This window comes from Astyanax mexicanus, chromosome 18 (assembly GCF_023375975.1).
Source record: "Astyanax mexicanus isolate ESR-SI-001 chromosome 18, AstMex3_surface, whole genome shotgun sequence".
In the NCBI taxonomy this organism is placed as follows: Eukaryota; Metazoa; Chordata; class Actinopteri; order Characiformes; family Acestrorhamphidae; genus Astyanax; species Astyanax mexicanus.
This window is the reverse complement of record NC_064425.1, coordinates 42,900,727-42,922,412: the sequence shown is the minus strand read 5'-3', so window position 1 is coordinate 42,922,412 and position 21,686 is coordinate 42,900,727. Positions and strand designations below refer to the sequence as shown.

The 21,686-nt window shown below is 40.8% G+C and overlaps 1 protein-coding gene across 2 annotated transcripts in view; it reads right to left on the bottom strand.

Annotated features, from left to right (window-relative positions):
* Nucleotides 1–17,727, bottom strand: part of ppp2r3a (protein phosphatase 2, regulatory subunit B'', alpha) — a 73,496-nt gene extending 55,769 nt beyond the window's left edge. The window contains exons 1-2 of one of the 2 annotated variants that reach the window (XM_022676398.2): nucleotides 17,552–17,727; nucleotides 6,551–6,606 (exon numbers count right to left, since the gene is read on the bottom strand). The gene's annotated coding sequence lies outside the window, so the exon portion shown is untranslated. The remainder of the gene's footprint in view (nucleotides 1–6,550; nucleotides 6,607–17,551) is intronic. The other variant, XM_049466865.1, reaches the window with a different exon arrangement.
* Between the last annotated feature and the right edge of the window lie 3,959 nt (nucleotides 17,728–21,686).

The following is a 21,686-nucleotide window of genomic DNA, read 5'->3' as shown; positions in this document are numbered from 1 at the left end:
ACACACACTGCAGCACAGCCAAATGGGGCCTCCACCCAAACACACATGCACACACTCACACAAACACACACACACACACACATTTGTCTTGCTATACTTGTGAGGACCTTCCTCTGATATAAGGATAACTGTAGCTATTTGAGTCCTTCCAAAAATAACCATATACCATAGAAATCCTTAAACTACCTTAAACATAACCCCTACTTAGATAATTGGGGGAGGAGCCTCAGAACAAATAAGAAGAAGTCTGATATAGACTCTTCTGGACAAGGGCTGAACTATTAATAAATATCAATAGCAATATCTTTGTTAAACAACGTTAATATATATTTGCAATACAGGCCAAAAGTTTGGACACACCTTCTCTTTTTCAATGCGTTTTCTTTTTTTTTCATGACTTTTTACATTGTAGATTCTCACTGAAGCATCAAAACTATGAATGAACACATGTGGAGTTTTATGTACTTAGCAAAAAATGAGCTGAACCTCCACAGTCACCGGACCTGAACCCAATCCAGATTTGAGGTTTGGGGTGAGCTGGAGCACAGAGTGAAGAAGACAAAGGAGCAACAAGTGCTAATAAACACCTCTGGGAACTCCTTCCTTCCTTCAAGACTGTTGAAAAACTTTTCATTTCAGGTGGCCACCTCTTGAAGCTCATTGAGAGAATGAAGCCAAGAGTGTGCAAAGCAGTAATCAGAGCAAAGAGTGGCTATTTTGAAGAAACTAGAATATAAAATATGTTTTTAGTTGTTTTACCTTATTTTTAAGTACAAAAAACTCCACATGTGTTCATTCATAGTTTTGATGCTTCAGTGAGAATCTACAATGTAAATAGTCATGAACATAAAGAAAACGCATTGAAAAAGAGAAGGTGTGTCCAAACTTTTGGCCTGTACTGTACATTATTATAGAAAATATTCCAGTAATGGTGATGTCATTTTGAAACACATTTCCGACATTTTAGTATTACTCAGAATTCACACAAGGGGTTCTAATATATTAACTTATATATTACAGATATAGTACACATATCATAACCAACAGCAGAACTTACTAAATCTAAACAGTACAGTGATTTAATTCTGTTATCAAAAATCAGTGATCAATTTAAACTCAAAAAACAGTTAGCATTGCTAGTTAGCCATTAGCCAGCTCCACTGTGGCTAATCCACTATTGCGGGCTTCATAATAAAAGCCCTCAAGCAGGATCATATTAATGAAAAGATGTATACTTTTATAACACATTAATGAACATCCACTTATTATTATTTGGACTTAAAGTAAATAGTTAATATTTTTTTTATCAAAATATGTTCAAATATCTAAAATTTGTACAATAATAATACTGTATCGACTGAAATGAAGAAATATATTTTAGGATAAATATATGATACATTTGGGTCAAATAGTCCTGCACTAGTCTGAAATGTGGACAGGTCTAAGCACCTGAAATGTCATCAGGTCTGATCTGTATTAGTCCAGTTATTAACACATTAAAAATAAAGTGACGGTGCACGGGACCTTACAAAATCACTATGTGTGTGTGTGTGTGTGTGTGTGTGTGCATGAGTGTGTGATTAGCTGCTAATCCTCTGAGTAGTGGTGAGAGTGTGACACCAGGCTGGGCGTGAGAGGTTTCTCCACCTGGACCGACTCCAGAGACTCGGCGTCCACACAGCTGTAAATCACCTGACCTGACCTCACTCTTAGTTCTAGATAACTTTACCCTATTAAAATACAAATTAAAACTACATTTAACACTGTAATTTTACAGGTTTGCTTATTTAAAAGCTGTCCTTATAGGCAACATTGACTTGGAAATGATTAGCGATTGGCTGGTCTTAACGGTGAGACATTTTTTAAGTCGCATCATTGAGAAATTAGATCGTACCTACGTCCAAATTGGAAACACTTTAGAGCCATGTACACACACACACACACACACACATGAAAGACGTCAGCCAATCACACAATTGCATACAGCATACTCTCAACCAGAAACCACCGTCCACTTGAAGGACTACGTCGACACTGTGCAATTCAGAGAATCCAATTTACCTGATCTCCATGTTTTTAGAAACTCCACCCATAAAGGGACTTGAACCTAAGACCCCAGAACTGCAACCCTGTAAATAGCAACACCACAACAACCACCTAGCAACCACTTAGCAACACCACAACAATACTATTACAGTACCTCCGGCACTGGTAGTATCTTGTGGTGAGGACAGGGTTCTTGCTCCATTTTAAAAGCCACATCTAATGCTTTTTAAGACCTCAATAAATCTAATTTAAGGCCCAAAAATGTAGTCATAATTTCTTAAGTAGAAAATAATTTATTTTAATGAAAATTGAAAATTGAAAATTAAAAATTAACGTTTCGCATTTGTTATCATTTTTTGTTTTATAAATTTTGTTCCACTGTGATGCAGAACATGTTAGCATGTTAGCTTGCTCTACGCAAACCTTAGTTTTCTCCCCAGTAACTTTAGCTAGCTCTATGCTTACCTTAGTTCTCTCCCTAGTAATGTTAGATAGCTTGCCGCTGATGTTAGCTAGGTTAAGGTTAGCTCTCCGCTAACCTTTGTTCTCTCCCCAGTAACGTTAGCTAGATTGCCGCTGATGTTAGCTAGCTGTCTGCTAATGTTAGCTAGCTCTCCGCTAAGCTTAGTTCTCTTCCCAATAATGTTAGCTAGCTCACAGCTAATGTTAGCTAGCTCTACGTTAACCTTAGTTCTCTCCCCATTAGCTCGCCACTAATGCTAGTATGTGTTTTCCCACCAGCATTAAACTCACCATCTAAAAATTTAATACCTACAGCAAATTTACAGTAAATTTAGGACAATTAAAAATATTTTTATTTAAGATATTTTAAGACGTCATAAGGACAGGGAACCCTGGAGGAGTTCTAGGTAGAAAAGGACAAACTAGGAGGAAAATCCCCATAAAGCTCTTTAACATCAGGCTGGTGGAAGGTTGGTAGAGACCAACTAAAACAATATTTAGTGTCCTGAGGTACAGCTGCTGCTCTCTGCAGCATCCGGTCACCGCCCGGTCAGTGCGCTCCTCTGTCAGGGCTACTGCCGGACGAGTCCGGACGTCTTTAATTAGCACAGAAACCAGCGCCATATCTGCACCGAGCAGCTGAGCTGAGCTTCATTCTGAACCCAAGCTGCTGAGGATCAGGGTTTTATTATGAAACCGGACTCTCTCTTGTCGTCAGAGACGGGTCAGCGCCAGCACCGAGGGCGGGAGCGATGCTTTACAGGCTTGTTTGTTGAGAGCTCAGTGTGAAGTAAAACCAGAGAGAACACTCTATCAGAACAGCAGTGTGAATCGGGCTGAACCTGGTGAAGAACTTTCAGGCCTACTTGGTGTTGTGAGTCAGGCTTGGGGTTCATAATAAGACAAGTTCTCGGTTCTCCACTCCACTGTACAGGGGTTGAACAATGAAACTGAAACACCTGGTTTCAGACCACAATAATTTATTGTGGTGACGGACAGTTCTGGTGGAAACAGGAGAGTTGAGGTGCACATTGAATTCTGCTGTGATTTGATCAGCCGTGGTTTTATGTTTTTTGGATACAATCTGGGTTAGCACCCGAACATCCCTTTCAGACAGCTTCCTCTTACAGCGTCCACAGTTAATCCTGTTGGATGTGGTTGGTCCTTCTTGGTGGTATGCTGACATTACCCTGGATACCGTGGCTCTTGATGCGTCACAAAGACTTGCTGTCTTGGTTACAGATGCTCCAGCAAGACGTGCACCAACAATTTGTCCTCTGGTTTTGAACTCTGGTGTGCCTCCCATAATGTTGTGTGCATTGCAATATTTAGAGCAGAACTGTGCTCTTACCCTGCTAACTGAACCTTCACACTCTGCTCTTACTGGTGCAATAATGTGCAATTAATGAAGATGGGCCACCAGGCTGCTCCAATTTAACCATGAAACCTCCCACACTAAAATGACAAGTGTTTCAGTTTCATTGTCCAACCCCTGTATATAACCCAATAGTAATTAGAGCTTTAATTTAAAGTCTTAGTGTGTTATAAAGCCCAGTCGTGCAAAAATATATAACTAAATCTTGAAAATACCATGATATGCATTTTTGGTCATACTGCCCAGCACTACTAATGAGTAACTTTTAACCTAGAAATTAGCTGCATGCCTGAATCACATTACACTTCCCTCAAAAAAAATCAAACTTTCTGTTACACCTTAACAAAACCATCACTTTCTAAAAACTATCGCTTTAAGTGAATTAAGTCATTCACATTACTCCTAAAACCTGGATTACAAGTTAAGCACCATAAGTTAATTACAGGATTGAGTTCTGTCCTGGACTCTGTGCTCCTGGGCTGAGCGGTGCTGCAGAGAACATATGGAGAACCGATTAGGGAGGAACCGCAGAACCGCGTCCAGAGATGAAGCAGAAGAAGCTGAGTCAGGAAACAGCAGAATGACGAGCTAAACACAGACTGACTCACTACTGCATCACAACCAGCCTTCTATATCATTAGTACATACACATAACATATAACACACATGTGTATTTAATACACATACTTATATAATAACTCAATTATATACTAAGAATCTACACCCTACACTGTTTACGCATTTTATACAACTTTCTAGAAATTATATAAAGAGAAATAAACTTACATCAGTTTAGCTCCACCCATTATTCAGCCCACAGCAGTTTAGCTCCACCCATTATTCCGTCTACAGCTGTTTAGCTCCACTCATCATTTAGTCTACAGTAGTTTAGCTCCTCTTATTATTTCATTTGCATAGGTTTAGCTCCACCCACTATTTAGACAACATACATAAACCCCCACCCATTATTTAGCCTACAGCTGTTTAGCTCCACCCATGATTTAGTCTACAACAGTTTAGCTCCACCCATTATTCCAGTCTACATATATATAGCTCCACCCATTATTTAGTCTACAGCAGTTTAGCCCCACCCATTATTCAGTCTACATCAGTACAGCTCCACCCATTACTTAGTCTACAGCAGTTTAGCTCCACCCATTATTCAACCTAGAGCAGTTTAGCCACACCCATTATTCAGCCTACAGCAATGTAGCTCCACCCATTATTCAGCCTACAGCAGTTTAGCTCCACCCATTATTTAGTCTACAGATCTTTAGCACCACCCATTATTTAGACTTTAGCAGTTTAGCTCCACCCATCATTCAGTCTACAGTAGTTCGGCTTTATTCATCATTTAGTCTACAGCATTTAAGCTCCACCCATTATTTAGCCTACAGCAGTTTAGCTCCACCCATTACTTAGTCTACAGCAGTTTAGCCCCACCCAATATTCAGCCTACAGCAGTTTAGCCACACCCATTATTCAACCTACAGTAGTTTGTCTTCTTCTATTCTTCAGGCTACAGCACTTTTTAAGGCCTAGCCACACACACTCGCTCACACACACACACACACTCTCACACACACACAGAGTGGACTGTGTTTCAGGGTTGTGTGTTTTTCCTGCTTTACGGAATCTTTTGTGAGGGGGCGTGGCCAGTCAGTTTTCCGTAAGCAGGAATATTCCATTCTCCAACTCGGAGAAACACTCTACGCTCTACCTCACTCTGGAAAAATGTCCCGCGAGTGTGAGGCCCATTCCCTAAACCTGTGTGTGTGTGTGTGTGTGTGATTTAGAGTGTGTTAAAGCCGTTTCAGTCTGGCTACACACTCACCGCTCAGTGTTAGCAGCTCCCTGACACCATAACACACACTCCCACTGTCTCACTGAAATACTGTTTAAAGGGCAAATCCAGCAGAATTCACACATTCTAACTCAGACTATGCTTCCTGTAGTTTAGTGCGTTTTTAGGCGACACTCCACACAGCAAAAACTGGAGAGCTGGAATTTCAGAGCTAAACAGCTAAGAGCTGATTTTCACTCTTAAAGTGTAATTAATTTTAATTCATTCAGATTTGAATAGTGTTCAGTGTTGGAGTTATTTGACTAGGGCAACTAATGATTATTTGTTAGTCAACTAATCTGATGATTTTTTTTTTTTTTTTTCGATTATTCGATTAGTCAGCGATTATTTTTGCCAGGTTCTCCATCTCTAAAAACAATAGAAACAGCTAAAAATGAGATTTAAAAGGCATTTAAATGTCTAGATGTTGTTTAAATATAGAAAGTACTAATATTTAATGAGTAAATATGTAATCTGTTGTGTTTGTGCACTTTTAGAGACACAGACTAAGTTGAGTATAAACTGTCTGAGTGAGCCATTTACCCATCTCCCATCGCACTTACAATTATGAGTCGACAAATTTAAATAATCTTCATTGATGATAATATTGACTAATCGTTGCAACACTGAATTTGAAAGAATTTAATATTTCAGTGTTACCCCAAATAAACCCAATAAATACTGCCAGTTGGCAATGCTCCTGTATTCTATATTAGTAACCAAAAACACAAGATAACCTCCAATAAAATAATAATTCTGACAGATATAAATAATAACTGACGTGTCCTTAATGCTTAATATTACAGCATCCCTGTAGTGATTACCTGTTCAGGTGCAGCTGAATATTGCGTCCTGATGATGTTCACAATTCCATGAAGTTCTGCAAAAAAGACATCAACAATAAAAATAAACAAAAGAAAAGAAATAAAATAGATCACTCTGTGTGTAATACATCTATATAATATATGAGTTTTTTTATTAACTGAATTACTGAAATAAAGTTTTAGATGCATTAGTAGAACCCCCTTCTTCCAGTGCTATATAGAACACATGTCAGTACTGTATATATTAATTTTTTCAGTACTTTATAAATTATTTTCTGCAGCAGTGCACAGGACAATAACTTTAGTACTATTTAAAACTCATATCAAAATACTATATAAAACTATTGTTCAGTACTATATGGTACCATTTCTTCAGTACTGCATATGCAGAAACTCTTCTAGTACCATACTGTATATCTAAATGAATAATCAGCTCATTGAGTGAATTTCTGCTAAATTGCTGAAATATGTGGCCTATGCCCCACCAATTAGCACAGAAGCTATGAGGCTAATGTAGGTAACAAGAAATGGAAGAGTATACCCCACCAATTAGCACTGGAGCTATGAGGCTAATGTAGCTACCTTGTAAAAGAATTGTATAACCCACAGATTAGCACTGAAGCTATGGGGCTAATGTAGCTAACAAGTAATGGAAGAGTACACCCCACCAATTAGCATTGAAGCTATATGACTAACATAGCTAACAAGTGATGTAAACCCCACCAATTAGCATCGGAAACTGTGTTCAGTATCTGTACAAACAGAGAGAGAAGGGAGATAATTTGGTCACCCAGCTCACAGCATGTTAGTATCTATGGAAACCTAGGAAAGGCCTGAAGTGTGTGTGTGTGTGTGTGTGTGTGTGTGTGTTTGTGTGTGTGTGTGTGTGTGTGCAATTTTGCTCAATTTTCTGTTTCAGCTTGTAACAACATGTCTACAAATCCACCAATAGCAGGACAGCATGACTACAGTTTAACCAGTAGTAGAACAACATGGCTACAATTGCAGTAATAGCAGAACAGCATGGCTACAATTTGACCAATAAGAGAACAGCATGGCTACAAGAACTGCTTGGCTAAGGGGCTCTGGGTGGTCCAGCGGTTGAAGGTTCTGCCACTATGATCAGGAAATCGACTGATCAAATCCTGGATCATGCTGCTTGCCATCAGCAGCCAGAGTCAGAGAGAGCATGATTGGTCAGGGCGGGTATATGGCGCTCTCTCCCCACATCACCAAGATGATGTTTATCAAAAAGCATCTGTTAGCTGATGTATTAGAGCTGGTTCGCTGTGCTTGAGTTCGACTCTGAACTCTTTGATTCTGAACTGTAGTTTGATTCTGAACTATACACTCTAAAAAACAGAGGTACAATATGAGTACTTTTTTGTACTCGAAGGTACACTCTTCATAATTGTACCCTCAAAGGTACAATATTGGTCTTTACAGGGTCAGATTTGTTCCCTCTGAAGTACAAAGTAATTTCTAACAGCAATAAGTACAGATTTGTACCATTTAACCTGCAGCCAAAAGGTACATTCAGTATTCACTGTACTAATGAACAGTATATATTTAAATTGCACATTTTTATTTGAAAGCCAGACAATTTTGTATCATCAAGTTCTTGACACATATTCAGTTGATGATAATGTTTATAACCTTTATAATCTTTACTGGCACAAAAGCCATGGGTACAAAAAAGGACTTTCACTGAAAGGTACCTTTTTGTACCTCAATATAAGGTACAGCCCCAGCGACAAGCTTTATACTCTTTTGAGTACAAATCTGTACTTACTTTTCTTAGAGTGTAGTTTAATTCTGAACTCTTTAATTCTGAACTATAGTTTGATTCTGAACTGTTTGATTCTGAACTGTTTGATTCTGAACTGCAGTTTGATTCTGAACTCTTTAATTCTGAAATCTTTGATTCTGAACTCTTTAATTCTGAACTCTTTGATTCTGAACTCTTTGATTCCAAACTGTATTTTGATTCTAAACTGTAGTTTGATTCTGAACTGTAGTTTGATTCTCAACTCTTTAATTCTAAACTGTAGTTTGAATCTGAACTCTTTAATTCTAAACTGTAGTTTGAATCTGAACTCTTTAATTATAAACTGTAGTTTGATTCTGAACTCTTTAATTCTAAACTGTAGTTTGATTCTGAACTCTTTAATTCTAAACTGTAGTTTGATTCTGAACTCTTTGATTCTGAACTGAAGCTCGAGTCAAGGTTCTGTTTTTCTCACTGACTCGCCTATACTCATCACCTCATTATCCACATTCAGGATCTCAGCCAGGTGTGTGTGAGAGAGAGAGAGAGAGAGAGAGAGAGAGAGAGAGAAAGAGAGAGAGAGAGAGAGAGAGAGAGAGAGAGTATAAGAGTAGGAAAGCACATAGAACCATGGCTGTAGGGAGGGGTGGAAAAAAACAAGGAAAAAGTGAAGTGAGTGAGTGAGTGTGAGACAAAGGGGGCGGGGTCAGGACAGGGCAGCAGTGAGTCAGTTTGGGGTAAGCTGGGGGGTGGTAAAGGTCAGGTTTTAGAGAACAAGAGAGAGGGAGTAAGAAAAGAGAGAGAAAAAAGGGAGAGCGAAGCTCAGAGAGGAAGTAAACAGGAGGGTGGGGACGGAGTTGGAGAACATAAAGAACCTGTAACACACTAATACCCCCATCACACACACACACACACACACAGCACCTATTTAGATTAGCCCCATCCACTCACTTCCACTCCTCACCCTCTTTACCTCCTGCAAAGTCAGTCGTACAGACAGACCCCTACAGACAGACTCATACAAACAGACTTATACAGTCAGACTCTTACAGACAGACCCCTACAGACTGACTCATACAGACAGACTCATACACTCAGACTCATACAGACTGACTCATACAGACAGACTCATACAGACAGACTTATACAGTCAGACTCTTACAGACAGACCCCTACAGACAGACTCATACAGACAGACTCATACACTCAGACTCATACAGACAGACTTATACAGTCAGACTCTTACAGACAGACCCCTACAGACAGACTCATACAGACAGACTCATACACTCAGACTCATACAGACAGACTTATACAGTCAGACTCTTACAGACAGACCCCTACAGACAGACTCATACAGACAGACTCATACACTCAGACACGTATAGACAGACGCATACAGTCAGACCCCTACAGTCAGACTTATACAGACAGACTCATACACTCAGACTCATATAGACAGACCTCTACAGTCAGATTCATACAGACAGACTCATACACTCAGACACATATAGACAGACCTCTACAGACAGACTCATACAGTCAGACACATACACTCAGAGCCATACAGAGAGACTCATATAGACAGAACCCTACAAACAGACTCATACACTCAGACTCATACAGTCAGACTGAAACAGTCACAGATGTACAGTCAGACTGATATAGTAAGACAACTTCAGTCAGATCTGTACACTCAAAATTGTATAGTCAGACCTTTACTCAAAGCAGTGCAGTCAGATCCGTACAGTCAGATATTTACTCAAAGCAGTGCAGTCAGATCCGTACAGTCAGATATTTACTCAAAGCAGTTCAGTCAGATCCGTAAAGTCAGGCCTTTGCAGTCAGGGATCAATGCACAGCTGCATTAGTGAAGCTAAAGGTGTTCCGGTGTTTGGGTCTGTGGGGCGGAGCTTCGTTCACTGTTGCTGTAAATAATCAGACAATAGCTGCTTTCCCGTTCACACAGCAACCGGCCGACTCCGACACTCCGCTGAGACGTCCCGCTCTGTTCTCCTCCCTCCTTTTTTATTCCTTCCTCTGGAGGACTTGGCACAGGCCGTGCATTTCAGTGTGTGTGTGTGAGTGAGTGAGTGTGTGTGTGAGGGAAGTGCACAAAGAGAGTCAGTGTTGGACTGAAGGGACAAACGGCCGCTCGCTGCATTCCACATGCAGGAGGTCAGAGGTTTCTGGGCGGCCTTCATCTCTGTCCCCCTCCATCCCTGTCCCCATGCCCCCCATCCCTCTGCCCCCCACCCAGCGAGGATAATCTCTTTCCCAGATGAGCCCGAACCATACAGACCTAATCATACAGTCAGACCTGAACAGACATCATCATACAGTTAGACCTGTACAATCAGACCTCTACAGACATAATCATACAATCAGACCCGTACAGTCAGATCTGTACAATCATCATACAGTTAGACCTGTACAATCAGACCTCTACAGACATAATCATACAATCAGACCCGTACAGTCAGATCTGTACAATCATCATACAGTCAGACCTGTACAGACATAATCATACAGTCAGACCTCTACAGACATATTCACAGAGTCAGTCCTCTACAGACATAATCATACAGTCATTCCTCTACAGACATAATCATGCAGTCAGACCTCTACAGACATAATCATACAATCATTCCTCTACAGACATAATCATACTGTCAGACCTCTACAGACATAATCATACAGTCAGACCTCTACAGACATAATCATACAGTCAGACCTCTACAGACATAATCATACAGTCAGACCTCTACAGACATAATCATACAGTTAGACCTGTACAATCAGACCTCTACAGGTATAACCATCAGACCTCTACAGGTATAACCATCAGACCTCTACAGTCAGATCTGTACAGTCAAACCCATACAGTCAGATCTGTACAGTCAGACCCGTACAGACATAATCATACAGTCAGACCTCTACAGACATAATCATACAGTCAGACCTGTACAATCAGACCTCTACAAGTATAACCATCAGACCTCTACAGTCAGACCCGTACAGTCAGATCTCTACATCCATAATCACACAGTCTGACCTCTACAGACATAACCATACAGTCAGACCTCTACATAGATAATCATACAGTCAGTCCTCCACAGACATAATCATACAATTAGACCTCCACAGACATAATCATACAATCAGACCAATACAGACATAATTATACAGTCAGACCTCTACATACATAATCATACAGTCAGCCCTCCACAGACATAATCATACAATCAGACCTTTACAGACATAATCATACAGTCAGCCCTCCACAGACATAATCATACAATCAGACCTTTACAGACATAATCATACAGTCAGACCAATACAGACATAATTATACAGTCAGACCAATACAGACACTAGTGCACAGTCAGACCCCTTCAAACACAGCTGTACAGTTAGTCCAGTATAATCAGACCCCTAAAGGGGAGGTCTCAGACCACACCCACTCATGTTTTCGTCATGGTGGTTAAAATTAAACCAGGTGTTTACTGCATTTGGAGAACCCACTTCAGAACCAACCACAATATTTAGACTTTGGGACAGGCGTCCGGAAGAGTCTGTACATTAGCATAAACACAGTTCTTCAGGGGACGGAGTCGTCAGAGAACCGGCTTCACCGAACAGCTGGAGAAAAGATGCTGCACGGGACGAGGATTACTGCTGTCCATTACCAACACTCACCCCGAGGCTCAGCACAATAACCCCTATTGTCCAAAATGACAGCGACTGAGATTAATCCCACAGAGTGAAGAAGACAACGCTGACATCATCCACAACATCAAACAGCATTAAACAAACCCTCCATTCAACACCAAGCATCTGGACAACAAAGTGCCCACAACACTTAGAGAGTTTAATATGCTGCAGTGCCAGACGGTGGTTGAAGCAGGGGTTCTAGCCAAGGAGGAAAATCCAGGTTCAGAAGGTAAAAATCCCTCTCAGGATTTTGTTCCAACTGCCTGGATGTCTCTGTTGCAGTTTACTGGTTTCCTTACTTGTTAGCTGTATTAGCATAATAGCACCAGGGGTAATTGGTGGGGTAACTGATAAGCCTTTACCCCAGGCTTGGACTCTGGATAATACTGAGCCCAGCAGGGGTGTCCAAACTTTTGCATGAGTCTGTAAGCATAGGTGTGGGTGTATTTAGGTTTAATAACTGTTTAGCTCAAAACAGTAATCGACCACTGTGTACTAAAGCGTGTAATTACACGCTCACACACACACACACACACACACACACATATATACACACACACTTCTGAAATACACCAATCTGCAAAAACATTAAAACCTCCTGCATAGTACCTTGCAAGTCTCCTTTTTTATACTTCTAAATTATCTCCTGTAAAATCTGTCGTAGTGCCAGATACCACTGGATACCACATTCAGAGGTCTTCTGGAGTCCACACCTCAACAAGTTTTGCCAGAACACAGATGTGGCTAGGTGGTTGCTTTGGTGTTGTTTAGTGGTTCCCATGGTATTCCAAGTAGACCCATCTCCTGTTAAAGTCATAGTGACAGATACTACAGAACATCTTCAGAGGCCTCATGGAGTCCATGCCTTGAGACCAGATGTAAAGTGTTCCTATGTGGTTGCTGTGGTATCCCAAAATGATCGGCAGCTAACGACTTGTTGCCAGATACCATTTGACACTTTTAGAGGTCTTGTGGAGTTTATGCTTCAATGGGAACTGTAGAAAGGTGGTTGCTGTGTTGTTGCAAAGTGGCTGCTGTGGTATCCCAAAATGATCTGCTGCTGCTTATGTCTTAGTGCCATATATTACAGTGTGGAATCTACACAAGATTTCTGTAGTTGCCCTGTGGTCTTTGACACCAGAACTTTATCATACTTACATTTTTTAGATTACCAAACACATTTTAATATAAAAAAATTTAACCTAAGTTACTATTAAAAAGCAGTTTTTTAAATGATGATTTCTGTAAAGGGCTGCACGATATATTGCTTAAGCATCATCATCGCATTGTGCACATGCGCAATAGTCACATTAAATGACGTCCGATGTCACTTAAGGCAATTAAATCAAACACGTCTTGTTGCAATGTTTTGATTCTTGACACAAGAAGTAGATACACAGCACTGTCTCTGTGTCTGTGTCAGTGACAGGCTGCTGCTGGCAAGAAAAAGCACGAGGTAACCGCATGCATGGCCTCTATCTACATGGTTGGGCACGTGCTTGTAAACATGCACCTCAGTCCAGCAGTTTTGCAGTGCAGAAATATTTCCAGTTACAGCTGAATTCACGCTTTTAATCCCAGAAAACGCTTTAATTTACCTTTAAAAATCATTTAAATGTCTGATTAATTGTTGTTTTGCTCTTTTCCTCAGGTTTTGAGAGCTCGGCGCTGACTCTTGATCGATCCGGACAAGTCGGGCGGGTAGGTGATGTCATGGGCCCTACAGTGTTTAATATTTTGATATATATATATTGTCAAAAAAGGACATTCGCAATGTAAATATTTTTCAATATCGTGCAGCTCTAGCATTGTACATATAGAATTTTGACTGACTGTTCTCTCACTGGCTAATATACAATTACAGAGGCCACTAAAACCAGATTGTGACTTCACTTTATTGTACAGTGGTAATAATGTAATAGCTGACTGGTGGACAGACACTGAATTAGGTAGAACTGGTCGTGGTCCAGAACCGTGAACAGCTGTACACATCGGTTCTGTCAGTCAGAACCCGAAGAACCTGGAAGGTTAATGATAGCAATCAATGTTACTGATTAATCAATATATTTAGGCTAAAATAAAAATGAGCAGACAGGTACTGTATGTTGACTTAAGTGTGTGTGTGTGCGTGTGTGTGTGTGTGTGTGTGTGTGTGTGTGTGTGTGTGTGTGTGTGTGTGGTCAGAACTGTCTGAACTGAAGGATTGTGTCCAGGTGTGTGTGTGTGAGCGTGTGTGTGTGTGAGTAAGGACTCCAGTAACTCCAGCTGTCATTACTCGTCCCCCCAGTGTGAGACCCCCCTCAGATCAGACAGACAGGATTTACACTCTCACAGCTTCAGCTGCCACACACACACACACACACATACACACACACACATACACACACATAAATAGCCAATCAGAACACAGAAACAAAACAGCTGGTCTTTTTAAAAACATAGAAACTCCTTCTCCCCTCTCCCCCCCCAGCTCACACAATCCAATCTGACAACTCAAACACCAACACTAAACTGTGTATCTTAATGCTGAATATCAACTCAAACAGTCCGAACCAGGAAGTCAAAAAACATTACTGATCTGATCCGAGTATCAGTAAACATTGCCACCCAGTAAACAACACCACCCAATAAATAATAACACCCAATTAACACCACCTAAAAAACAACACCCAGTAAAATATAACACTCAATAACAACACGTGGAAAAAAAAACACCCCATAAACAACTTCAAATAAACAACTTTAGATAAACATCTTCCAATAAACAACTTCAAATAAACAACTTTGAATAAATAACTTCCAATAAACAACTTCCAGTAAACACCTGGTAAAAACATCACCCAGCAAAAACCACCCAGTAAACAACCCATTAAAGAACACCAACGTCAACATCCAGTAAACAATGAATAAACAACAACAATGAGTAAACAGCCAGTAAACAATTCTACCCAATAAATAACACCCAATAATCATTAAGTAAACAACACCCAGTAAACAACGCCTCCTAGTCAATAAAAACACTAATATTGCTGCTTAAATACACCAGTTCTATTACTGCTCTATTACTACTGCTAAATGCGGAGATCAAATATTTTAATATTTTAATTATTATTATTTTAAAATAAAAAGATCAAGTGGACAAGACAAAGTTTAAAGCATCTTCTATACCGGCTGCTCTGTTATCAGATATTAGTTTTTGAAGATATTCCACACATTCACCATATTTGGGAACCAAATTAGCTTGGGACAACCCTACACTAATACAGCTCTAGTACAGCTCTATTACTGCTGCTCTATGTTGACTGCTCTTCTATTGTTACTTCAGAATGGCGGATCTATTCCTACTGCTCTCTTTCAGCAGCTATAATACTCCTTAATTACTGCTCTATTATTACTGCTCTATAACAGCTGCTCTGTTATCAGATGTTAGTTATTAGAGATATTACACACCTTTATCCAATCAGAAGACCAAATTAGTTTGGGACATCACTACACTATTGCGGCTCTAGTACAGCTCTATTACTACTGCTCTATTTCAACTGCTCTTTTACTAATCCTCAATTACTGCTGTTTTACTACTGATCTATTGTGGCTCTGTTACTGCTCTCTATTATTATCTCTATAACTGCTGCTCTACGTCAACTGCTCTTTCACTCCTGCTGCTTTATGATGGCTGATCTATAACTTCTTCTCTATGTTGGCAGCTTCTTTTAATACTGCTCAATTTTGGCTGCTCTTTTACAATTGCTCTATTACTGCTGCTATATAGTATTGACTAATTACTGCTCTATTACTACTGCTCTGTTATCAGATATTTGTTATTATAGATATTAAACACAGTCTTTTACTAATGCTCCATTTCTGCGGTATCGCTAATCTATTATTTCTTCTCTATTACGACTGCTCTATTCTGGCTCTGTTACTGCTCTTTATTATTATCTCTATTACTACCGCTCTAAGTCAACTGCTCTTTTACTGTTGCTTCATAATGGAAGAGGGGATTAAATAAGGCTGGGGCATCCCTACTAGGGGTCGGCAATATGGCCCTAAAATAATATCACAATATTTCATAACAATATATATTATAGCGATATGACAAAACTCTTTTTATGAATACACTAATACAACAAAATAAACATTAAAAATTCATTTAATTATTACTTCAAATTAAATCTGAGTATCATACACAGCCAAAAAATCTAACAGTAACTTGCTAAGATTTATTTTGATATACACTGATTTTGTATAAAATGAAAAATACAACAAAACACTACCACAAAGCTAAAGTGTAGCATATGTCGTGCATGCATATAAACTACAAACAAACATTTAAAAAAGTAAATACAGTAAATATTATTTTCACAATATGGAGTTTTTTTATCATGTCAGAATTTTGTTGATATTATTGCATTAGATATGAAATGGCACACTCCTAATACTTAAAAACTATTGCAGCTCTAGTACAGCTCTATTATTGTCTCATTGTCATTCTATTGCTGCACTCACTTACACACACAGAGAGAGAGAGAGAGAGAGATAAAAAGAGAAAGAAACAGAGACAGAGAGATAAATATATACATACATACATACATATATATAAATATTTCTTTTTTATAGAGATATATAGAGATAGAGAGAGATAAATACTTTTTTTTTTAAACAATTAATTAAGTAATGCTTGATAACAATGTAATTTACTATGGTCATGCCAATAAAACTTCTTTGATCTGAAATTGAAAACAAAAATGAAAGAGAGGGAGGAAGAGAGATAGATAGATAAATAGAGGTAAATATACAGAGAAATAGAGAGAGCGTAAGATAAATAAAGAGCAACAGAGAAATAGATAGAGGAAGAAAGAAAGGAATAGAGAGTGATAGAGAAATAGAGGGAGAGCAATTAATCAATTAATCAATTAATTAATTAATGCTTTGACAACACTGTAATTTACCATGACCGTGCCATGAAGTTGAAAACAAAAATGAAAGAGAGAGAAAGAGAGAGAGAGATTGCATTACTATAGTACCCTGTTCCATCTTAAACACATCAGGATTCTGAGTGTAGCTGCTGCAGTATCTGAACAGAAAAGCTTGTGGAACCAGAGGAACCAGGAGCACAGAGAGAGAACCAGACTGGAGAACCTGAACACACACTTACTGACCAAGAACTTACTCCTCACACACTCCACTTGGCCTGTCCGCGCGCCACAGGTCCACACACTCAGCCAGTCACACACACACACACACAGATCACGTTTAGGACCTGAGGCTGGCCTTAATAAGCCGCCAGCTGATATGATAAACACACTATACACACACACACACACACACACACACACACGCAGTGCACACACACACACTATGCACACACACACGCACGCACAAGTTCCCCACAGCGCCGTTCTGCAGCCCGGCGGTAAACTTCTCCTCCCCGCCTCTGACCACCAACTTCACACACACACAAACACACACACACACACACACATCGCGGTGCAGCTCGGTCACCAACCGGGCAAACCCACCTCCAGCCGCGGGGCTCAGGCTCTCCGTCTCCGGCCTGCGGCCGCTGAACTGCCGCTGCCTGCGGTTCTCCCGATCTCCGGGTCTGTGTGAGCGAAGCTCCGCTGAGCTAAAGCCCGCAGAGGCGCGACTACTCCCGGCCACAGACACACACACGTAGCCGTGCTCCTCCAGCGCACCCGTATTCCGACAAGCCCCGCCCACCGCGCGGAGACTGGTTTGCTCCGCCGCGTAGATACTCGCGTTCTGCGCTCTGATTGGCTGACCGAGTCCCGTCCTATGTGTTGAGGTTGGTGAGCAGAGTCCTGCCCCTGCACTGGGATTGGTTGGTAGTATCCAGCCTGGAGTTATAATTGGGCAGGTGTCAAGTAGAGCCCCGCCTCCAGAACTGGGATTAACTATTACATTCCTGCCTCCTGCAATGGCATTAGCTGGTACTGCCTAGTATGTATGTTGGAGTATTCAATAAATATTGCTTCTGCTCTATTTGCTTAGTAGGAATCTGTTTCTGTTCTGTGATTGGTTGTTGGTGTATTTATTCTGCTCACTAATTGGTTGGTAGAGACCTGTTCCTGTTCTGTAATTGGTTGTTGGGGTGTTGCTTCTGTTCTCTTATTAGTTGGTAAAGGTCTTCTTTTGCTCCTTGATTGGTTGTTGGAGTACTGCTGCTATTCTTGTATTGGTTGGTAGTGACCAGTTCCTGTTCTGTAATTGGTTGTTGGTGTGTATTTGCTCTTTGATTGGTTCTTAGTGTCCTGCTCTTGCACTATGATTGATTGTTGGTGTCCCATTGCTGCACTACGATTGGTTGTTGGAGTGTGTTATGAGTGTTGCTTCTGTTCTCTTATTGATTGGCAGATATCTAATCCTCTTCTGTGATAGATTGTTGGAGTATTGCTTCAGCTCTTTTATTGGTTGGTAGAGACATTTTCCTCTACTGTGATTGGTTGTTGAAATGTTTCTTCTGTTCTCTTATTGGTTGGTAGAGTTCTGTTTTTGCTGTTTGACTGGCTGTTGGGGTGTGGATTCTGTTTTCTTATTGGTTGGCAGAGTCTTGTTTTTGCTGTTTGATTGGATGTTAGTGTCTTGCTTTTGCACTTTGATTGGTTGTGTCCCATTCCTGCAATTCAACTGGTTGTTGAAGCACTGCTGTGATTGTTTGGTATAGTTTTGCTTCTGTTTTCTTATTGGTTTATAGAGTCCTGTTTTTGCTCTTTGATTGGTGTCCTGCTTCTGCAATGTGATTGTTGGAGTCTTACTACCGCTTTGTGATTGGAAATCTTGAAATCCTGCTTCTGCACTGTGATTGGCTATATTTAACCCATCAGCAGGGGGATGTCTCTGTTGAGCTCTGTTAGTTAATAAAGTGTAATATATTTTTGTTGATAATATTAGGATCATTTTCATACCCATCACACAGCACCATGGTGGGTTTAGTCTCCGTACCAAACCCAGCTGTGGATTTGAAGAATGAGTCCTCAGTTGGGCTCAGTTTGTTTATTTGTTTATTTTCATTGTTGCATCAGATCCATTAGTAAGGACATTTAGTGCCTCAGTGCTGGAGTACAGTGTTGGGTATCAGTTGATATTCCTGCTGTGATGAAAATAACACTAGAGCCGACCCGGAGCCGGGAATCGGGCCAGGGCACTGAGCCCACTGCTGTAGTTTACTAACAGCAGCACAGCATTCCGACTTTCCAGACTGTGAGTGTTCCCACATTACCTCTAATCACCAACCTCAATGAGCTGTGACCTAATTAGGGTTCCCCCAATTACAGCAAAAGTATTCTAGAGGAATAACCATGACATTTAAGATGAACTTCATACTGGAAATTATTTGAAATTAGAACTTTTTTAGCTGACTTTGAGGTTCTGTTGATCATGTGATTGTTCAGTTATCAGATCTTTTTAAAGATGCTTGAGAAGGAGCTTATGGAGGTGTTCTGGGTTCCTAGGAGCCACAGAGTATCTCTCTCTCTCTCTTTCGGAAAGACGGATGCTGAAAACTCTTCCGTGTGATTTAGACCGGGCTGTCCATCCCGATGACTGGAATGCCGCTCCCATAACAACATCAGCGGTCACAAGACTCATCACATGACACTGGAGACACGTCTTAATGTTTTGGCATCCTGCCAGTTTTATTAGCTTAGAGACAGACAGAAAGAGAGAGAGAGGAAAGCTTGCTTGGTAACAGGAAGCAGGGGGTTTTATTTTAGGCCTCCTCTCAGGTCATTAAAGCATTGAGCTGCTCCTGTAGAAACACAGCACTAGAGCACCTGAGACCACCAGCACTGGCAAAACCACACAAACCTCGCACCAACACAACCTCACACCAACACAACCTCAATCGAACAGCCTTGCACCGACACGACCTCCAACAAACACAACTTTGACCAACACAACCTCACATGAACAGCCTTGCACCAACACAACTTTACACCAAAACAGTCTCATTCCAACAAAATCTCATACCAATACAGCACTACACATGCAGGAGAGCACCTGAAACCACCAGCACTGGCAAAACCACACAAACCTCACACCAACACAACCTCGCACCAACACAACCTTGCACCAACACAACCTTGCACCAACACAACCTCGCACCAACACAACCTTGCACCAACACAACCTCGCACCAACACAACCTCGCACCAACACAACCTTGCACCAACACAGCTTCGCACCAACACAACCTCGCACCAACACAACTTCAATCGAACAGCCTTGCACCGACACAACCTCCCACAAACACAACTTTGACCAACACAACCTCACATGAACAGCCTTGCACCAACAAAACTTTACACCAAAACAGTCTCAATCCAACAAAATCTCATACCAATACAGCACTACACATGCAGGAGAGCACCTGAAACCACCAGCACTGGCAAAACCACACATAAACCTTTCACCAACACAACATTGCATCAACACAACCTCATTCCAACACAACCTTCCACTAAAAAAAAATCAAATGAACCTTAAACCAACACAACCTCGCACTAACACAGTCTCACACACGGCACAACCTTGCACCAAACCTGCACTGACACAACCACACACCAATTCAATCTCACACCAACACAACCTCACTCCAACAAAACCTTGCACCAACACAGAATTGCGGAAACACACCACTAACACAGCAGGAGAGCACCTGAAACCAACAGCACTGGTAAAACCTCACGTAAACCTCACACCAACACAACCTTGCACCAACACAACTTCACACCAACACAGCCTCACACCAGCACAACCTTGCACCAAGCCTGCACTGACACAACTGCACTCCAACACAACTTCACACCAACACAGCCTCACACCAGCACAACCTTGCACCAAGCCCACACTGACACAACCACACACTAAATCAAGCACACACCAACACAGCCTCACACAAAAAAAGAGCCTTGCACTTAAAACTTTAATTAAACATTCTACCGACACAACCTCACTCCAACACAAACTTTGCAAGGAGGAGCTGAATTTATAGCATCCAGTCAAATGCCTGCTTACCATAATGTGGAGGAAGCAAACAACAGAAGACATTACTTGTCTACACACCTGTTCTTATCCTCCTCGTCCTGTCCTGCTCACTTCATTAACCTCGCTGGTCACTCTCGGGTCCAGGCTAACCGTACGATAAACAAGGTGAGCAGAGCTATTTAGGTCCAGACTGGCCTCGGTCCCTCAGGCTTTCTGTGCCAGTAAGATTTCTGAGTTCTTCCAGGCGGGTGGAGGATCAGAGGTGTTTGTATTGATTATATTGTGTTAAGAGTTATTTTTGTGTTCTTCGGTTCCTCTGTCCATTATTAGCAGTGAAGGTCTAAACACTGAATGGCTGCTACTCCAGGCCCATCCTCTTACTTTAGATCAGTTGGTCCAGTAAAATGTGGAATGTGTAGACTCTAAACCTTTGATCTAACCAACATCTTGTCTTCTGAGCTACGTTCTAAACCAAAAGGGTTCTGCACAATACTGGAAAAAGCTATGTTAAAACACCATGTTATTTAGTACAACCTTTAAAAACCTTCGCAACAATGCAGTGCAGGTTCTTTACCATACAAAATATCTACAAAAAGATTTACAAAAGATCACGAACCCAAAGAATCATTTGCCCAGGCAAAGATCCAT